Source organism: Pinus tabuliformis, chromosome 4_1, assembly GCF_031772625.1.
Source record: "Pinus tabuliformis cultivar Carrire ecotype Pingquan chromosome 4_1, CPIR1, whole genome shotgun sequence".
Taxonomy (NCBI): domain Eukaryota; kingdom Viridiplantae; phylum Streptophyta; class Pinopsida; order Pinales; family Pinaceae; genus Pinus; species Pinus tabuliformis.
This window is the reverse complement of record NC_142303.1, coordinates 812,457,456-812,464,976: the sequence shown is the minus strand read 5'-3', so window position 1 is coordinate 812,464,976 and position 7,521 is coordinate 812,457,456.

Sequence of the window (7,521 nt, the reverse complement as noted above, 5' to 3'; positions counted from 1 at the left end):
CTTCCTTGGTAGCACAAACCGTAATCACTAGTGCCACGCAAATACGTGAAAACCCGCTTCATTGTTGTCTAGTGCTCCTTTCTTGGTTTTGACATAAACCCGCTCAATACACCCACTACATGTGCAATGTCTGGTCTAGTATAGACCATCACATACATAAGGCTACCGACTACACTTGCATATGGAACACGGGACATGTCCCCTTCTGCTTATTGTGTCTTGGGACACTATTCAGCAGATAACTTTACACCTAAAGGAATAGGAACCTTCATCAGTTTACTATCGTGCATATTAAACCTCTGCAATATTCTCTTGACATACTTCCTCTGGTTTAACCAAAGCTTCCACTTTGTTCGATCTCTTTTAATTTCCATGCCCAAAATATAGTTTGCAACACCAAGGTATTTCATGTCGAATTTGGAGGAAAAATGGGTCATCAAATCCTGGATAATGTCTTTGTCATTTCCAACCAGCAACATATCATCCACATACAAGACCAGATAAATAACACAGTCACCAATTAATTCAAAATAGACACAATGATCTAATTTGCTTCTAGTGAAGCCATGTCCCCATATAAATGTATCAAATTTATGATACCACATCCTTGGTGACTGTTTTAACCCATACAAAGACTTCTTTAACTTGCATACCAGTTCTTTCTAACCCTTCACCACAAAGCCTTCAGGTTGCTTCATGTAGATTTCCTCTTCCAAATCCCCATGAAGAAATGTTCTTTTCACATCCATCTATTCTACCTCAAAATCAAAAGCAGCAGCAACAGATAAAAGTAATCTAATAGAAGTTACCTTGGAAACAGGAGAAAAAAATCACCAAAATCAATTCCTGGCACCTGGGAATAACCTTTTGCTACCAACCAAGCTTTGTATTTCTCCACCTTTCCTTCTGCATTTGTCTTCTTCTTGAACACCCATTTGCTGCCAATGGGTTTCCTTCCAGCCGACAACTCCACCAGATCCCAAGCCTCATTTTTGTGTAAAGATGCCATTTCATCAACCATGGCCTCTTTCCAGAGTTTTCCATCCTCTGAATCTATTGCTTCGTTCACAGTTCTAGGATCATCATTAGTAATAGATAAAGAAAAATTTGAACAGAGAGTAGATGGACTATACCTTTCTAGCTGCCTTCTTTCTCAAACTGATCTTCTCACACCCAGAGTTTGTGGCTCTTCATCTTCTGATTCCTCATCTACTATAGAGTCTAATTCTTCCTCCTTTAGCTCAAACTCTATCTTCTCAAGTTCCTTTGGTTGGACTTCATCTTTAATAACATCTTTCACCTCTCTGAACACCACATCTCGGTTGTACACAACCTTCCTTGTTACTAGGTTCCAAAGATTATAACCCTTTAAACCATCCTTATACCCAATAAAGGTGCACTTTTCAGATTTACTATCCAACTTGGTTTGTTTCTTATTAGGAACATGTACATATGCATCACATCCAAATACCCTCAGATGTGAAAGAGAGGGTTTTTTACCAGTCCATACCTCTTGTGGAGTCTTATCCTCCAACACTGATGAAGGTGATCTATTGACCAGGTAACATGCTGTCTCCACCGCCTCTACCCAGAATTCCTATCCTAACTTGGCACCACTGGGCATGCTTCTTTCCCTTTCCATCAATGTCTTGTTCATTCTTTCTGTAACTCCATTTTGTTGAGGTGTATATGTAGTCTTCTATCGTGCTATACCACACTTCTTACAAAATTCTTTAAATTCCTTACTACAAAACTCTCCACTGTTATCTGTCCTTAGCACCTTTATCTTCATCTCTATCTAGTTTTCCACCAGAACCTTAAATTCTTTAAACCTATCAAAGACTTCACATTTCTTCTTAAGGAAATATTTCCATGTATTCCTTGAGAAGTCACCAATAAATGATACATAGTACACAGACTTACCCAGTGATGGCACCTTCATAGGTCCTGTTAGCACCTAAATCTGTCATAGGCTGAAGGAAGGCAAAATTCAGGTTAACCACAAACCATGCTCATTCTGGTAGCTAGCCCTACCAGAACAGGAGAGGGCTCTCTTCGAGTTGCGCTCAGTGAATAGAGAAGCAAAAAACGATCTGAGATGACTTAAGTGAAGTATTGATCTTAGGCTAGTAAGTGAATAGGGATACAAGAAACAATTTTTATGAATGACTGAGGTTCTGGGATGGTATGGGACCAATGGTTAGCAAAGAAGAGAGAATTTAATATAAAGACACAGATTACTTCATGAGGCAAGGTAGGCGGAAAGTGTAGCAATTTAGTTTAAAATAACACGGAATGGAGAGATCGTTTAGGAGAGTGAAAAGGGCATAGGAAAATTGCACTTTGGTTGTCACAGTCTATCCTTATAGCTCCCCATACTAACCTTGAACTTGAACAAAATCTTTGCAACCAAACTGCTTCCTTTCTTGTATGAGTGGCTGCAATGTATTCTGTCTTTGTAGTTGATAGTGCCACTACAGATTGTTTCTTACTCATCCAACTAACTGCACCTCCAAATAGGTTAAACAAATACCCACTTATAGATCTTCTTTGATCCATATCTCCAGCCCAGTCTGCATCAACAAAGCCACAAATATCCAACACTCTATCCAATCTTGGTCTTCCTTGGTAGCACAAACCGTAATCACTAGTGCCACGCAAATACCTGAAAACCCGCTTCATTGTTGTCCAGTGCTCCTTTCTTGGTTTTGACATAAACCTGCTCAATACGTCCACTACATGTGCAATGTCTGGTCTAGTATAGTCCATCACATACATAAGGCTACCGACTGCACTTGCATATGGAACACGGGACATGTCCTCTTCCTCTTATTGTGTCTTGGGACACTGTTCAGCAGATAACATTACACCTAAAGGAATAGGAACCTTCATCAGTTTACTATCGTGCATATTAAACCTCTGCAATATTCTCTTGACATACTTCCTCTAGTTTCACCAAAGCTTCCTCTTTGTCCGATCTCTTTTAATTTCCATGCCCAAAATATAGTTTGCAGCACCAAGATATTTCATGTCGAATTTGGAGGACAAATGGGTCTTCAAATCCTGGATAATTTCTTTGTCATTTCCAACCAGCAACATATCATCCACATACAAGTCCAGATAAATAACACAGTCACCAATTAATTTAAAATAGACACAGTGATCTACTTTGCTTCTGGTGAAGCCATGTCCCCATATAAATGTATCAAATTTATGATACCACATCCTTGGCGACTGTTTTAACCCATACAGAGACTTCTTTAACTTGCATACCAGTTATTTCTTACCCTTCACCACAAAGCCTTCAGGTTGCTTCATGTAGATTTCCTCTTCCTGATCCCCATGAAGAAATGTTGTTTTCACATCCATCTGTTCTACCTCAAAATCAAAAGCAGCAGCAACAGATAAAAGTAATCTAATAGAAGTTACCTTGGAAATAGGAGAAAAAATCACCAAAATCAATTCCCAGCACCTGTGAATAACCTTTTGCTACCAACCAAGCTTTTTATTTCTCCACCTTTCCTTCTGCATTTGTCTTCTTCTTGAACACCCATTTGCTGCCAATGGGTTTCCTTCCAGCCGACAACTCCACCAGATCCCAAGCCTCATTTTTGTGTAAAGATTCCATTTCATCAACCATGGCCTCTTTCCAGAGTTTTCCATCCTCTGAATATATTGCTTCGTTAACAATTCTAGGATCATCATTACTAATATATAAAGAAAAATTTGAACAGAGAGTAGATGGACTATACCTTTCTGGCTGCCTTCTTTCTCAAACTGATCATCTCACACCCAGAGTTTGTGGCTCTTCATCTTCTGATTCTTCATCTACTATAGAGTCTAATTCTTCCTCCTTTAGCTCAAACTATATCTTCTCAAGTTCCTTTGGTTGGACTTCATCTTTAATAATATCTTTCACCTCTCTAAACACCACATCTCGGTTGTACACAACCTTCCTTGTTACTAGGTTCCAAAGATTATAACCCTTTAAACCATCCTTATACCCAATAAAGATGCACTTTTCAGATTTACTATCCAACTTGGTTTGTTTTTTATTTGGAACATGTACATATGCATCACATCCAAATACCCTCAGATGTGAAAGAGAGGGTTTCTTACCAGTCCATACCTCTTGTGGAGTCTTATCCTCCAACGCTGATGAAGGTGATCTATTGACCAGGTAACATGTTATCTCCACCGCCTCTACCCAGAATTGCTATCCTAACTTGGCACCACTGGGCATGCTTCTTGCCCTTTCCATCAATGTCTTGTTCATTCTTTCTGTAACTCCATTTTGTTGAGGTGTATATGTAGTCTTCTATCGTGCTATACCACACTTCTTACAAAATTTTTTAAATTCCTTACTACAAAACTCTCCACTGTTATCTGTCCTTAGCACCTTTATCTTCATCTCTGTCTGGTTTTCCACCAGAACCTTAAATTCTTTAAACCTGTCAAAGACTTCACATTTCTTCTTAAGGAAATATTTCCATGTATTCCTTGAGAAGTCATCTATAAATGATACATAGTACACAGACTTACCCAGTGATGCCACCTTCATAGATCCTGTTAGCACCTAAATCTGTCATAGGCTGAAGGGAGGAAAAATTCAGGGTAACCACAAACCACGCTCAGTCTGGTAGCTAGCCCTACCAGAATAGGAGAGGGCTATCTCTGAGTCGCGCTCAGTGAATAGATAAGAAAAAAATGGTCTAAGATGACTTAAGTGAAGTATTGATCTTAGGCTAGTAAGTGAATTGGGATACAAGAAACAATTTTTATGAATGACTGAGGTTCTGGGATGGTATGGGACCAATGGTTAGCAAAGAATAGAGAATTTAATATAAAGCCACAGATTACTTCATGAGGCAAGGCAGGCGGAAAGTGTAGCAATTTAGTTTAAAATAACACGGAATGGAGAGATCGTTTAGGAGAGTGAAAAGGGCATAGGAAAATTGCACTTTGGTTGTCACAGTCTATCCTTATAGCTCCCCATACTAACCTCGAACTTGAACAATATCTTTGCAACCAAACTGCTTCCTTTCTTGTATGAGTGGCTGCAATTATTCTATCTTTGTAGTTGATAGTGCCACTACAGATTGTTTATTACTCATCCAACTAACTGCACCTCCAAATAGGTTAAACACATACCCACTTGTAGATCTTCTCTGATCCAGATCTCTAGCCCTGTCTGCATCAACAAAGCCACAAATATCCAACACTCTATCCAATCTTGGTCTTCCTTGGTAGCACAAACCGTAATCACTAGTGCCACGCAAATACCTGAAAACCCGCTTCATTGTTGTCCAATGCTCCTTTCTTGGTTTTGACATAAACCTGCTCAATACGTCCACTACATGTGCAATGTCTGGTCTAGTATAGACCATCACATACATAAGGCTACCGACTGCACTTGCATATGGAACACGGGACATGTCCTCTTCCTCTTATTGTGTCTTGGGACACTGTTCAGCAGATAACTTTACACCTAAAGGAATAGGAACCTTCATCAGTTTACTATCGTGCATATTAAACCTCTACAATATTCTCCTGACATACTTCCTCTGGTTTAACCAAAGCTTCCTCTTTGTCCGATCTCTTTTAATTTCCATGCCCAAAATATAGGTTGCAGCACCAAGATATTTCATGTCGAATTTGGAGGACAAACGGGTCTTCAAATCTTGGATAATTTCTTTGTCATTTACAACCAGCAACATATCATCCACGTACAAGACCAGATAAATAACACAGTCACCAATTAATTTAAAACAGACACAGTGATCTACTTCGCTTCTGGTGAAGCCATGTCCCCATATAAATGTATCAAATTTATGATACCACATCCTTGGTGACTGTTTTAACCCATACAGAGACTTCTTTAACTCGCATACCAATTCTTTCTTACCCTTCACCACAAAGCCTTCAGGTTTCTTCATGTAGATTTCCTCTTCCAGATCCCAATGAAGAAATGTTGTTTTCACATCCATCTGTTCTACCTCAAAATCAAAAGTAGCAGCAACAGATAAAAGTAATCTAATAGAAGTTACCTTGGAAACAGGAGAAAAAAATCACCAAAATCAATTCCCGGCACCTAGGAATAACCTTTTGCTACCAACCAAGCTTTGTATTTCTCCACCTTTCCTTTTGCATTTGTCTTCTTCTTGAACACCCATTTGCTGCCAATGGGTTTCCTTCCAGCCAACAACTCCACCAGATCCCAAGCCTCATTTTTGTGTAAAGATTCCATTTCATCAACCATGGCCTCTTTCTAGAGTTTTCCATCCTCTGAATCTATTGCTTTGTTCACAGTTCTAGGATCATCATTAGTAATATATAAAGAAAAATTTGAACAGAGAGTAGATGGACTATACCTTTCTGGCTGTGTTCTTTCTCAAACTGATCTTCTCACACCCAGATTTTGTGGCTCTTCATCTTCTGATTCCTCATCTACTATAGAGTCTAATTCTTCCTCCTTTAGCTCAAACTCTATCTTCTCAAGTTCCTTTGGTTGGACTTCATCTTTAATAACATCTTTCACCTCTCTAAACACCACATCTCGATTGTACACAACCTTCCTTGTTACTAGGTACCAAAGATTATAACCCTTTAAACCATCCTTATACCCAATAAAGATGCAATTTTCAGATTTACTATCCAACTTGGTTTGTTTCTTATTTGGAACATGTACATATGCATCACATCCAAATACCCTAAGATGTGAAAGAGAGGGTTTCTTACCAGTCCATACCTCTTGTGGAGTCTTATCCTCCAACACTGATGAAGGTGATCTATTGACCAGGTAACATGTTGTCTCCACCGCCTCTACCCAGAATTCCTATCCTAACTTGGCACCACTGGGCATGCTTCTTGCCCTTTCCATCAATGTCTTGTTCATTCTTTCTGTAACTCCATTTTGTTGAGGTGTATATGTAGTCTTCTATCGTGCTATACCACACTTCTTACAAAATTCTTTAAATTCCTTACTACAAAACTCTCCACTGTTATCTGTCCTTAGCACCTTTATCTTCATCTTTGTCTGGTTTTCCACCAGAACCTTAAATTCTTTAAACCTGTCAAAGACTTCACATTTCTTCTTAAGGAAATATTTCCATGTATTCCTTGAGAAGTCATCTATAAATGATACATAGTACACAGACTTACCTAGTGATGGCACCTTCATAGGTCCTGTTAGCACCTAAATCTGTCATAGTCTTAAGGAAGGAAAAATTCAGGATAACCACAAACCACGCTCAGTCTGGTAGCTAGCCCTACCAGAGCAGGAGAGAGCTCTCTCCGAGTCGCGCTCAGTGAATAGATAAGCAAAAAACGGTCTGAGATGACTTAAGTGAAGTATTGATCTTAGGCTAGAAAGTGAATAGGGATACAAGAAACAATTTTTATGAATGACTGAGGTTCTGGGATGGTATGGGACCAATGGCTAACAAAGAACAAAGAATTTAATATAAAGGCACAGATTACTTCATGAGGCAAGGCAAGCGGAAAGTATAGCAATTTAGTTTA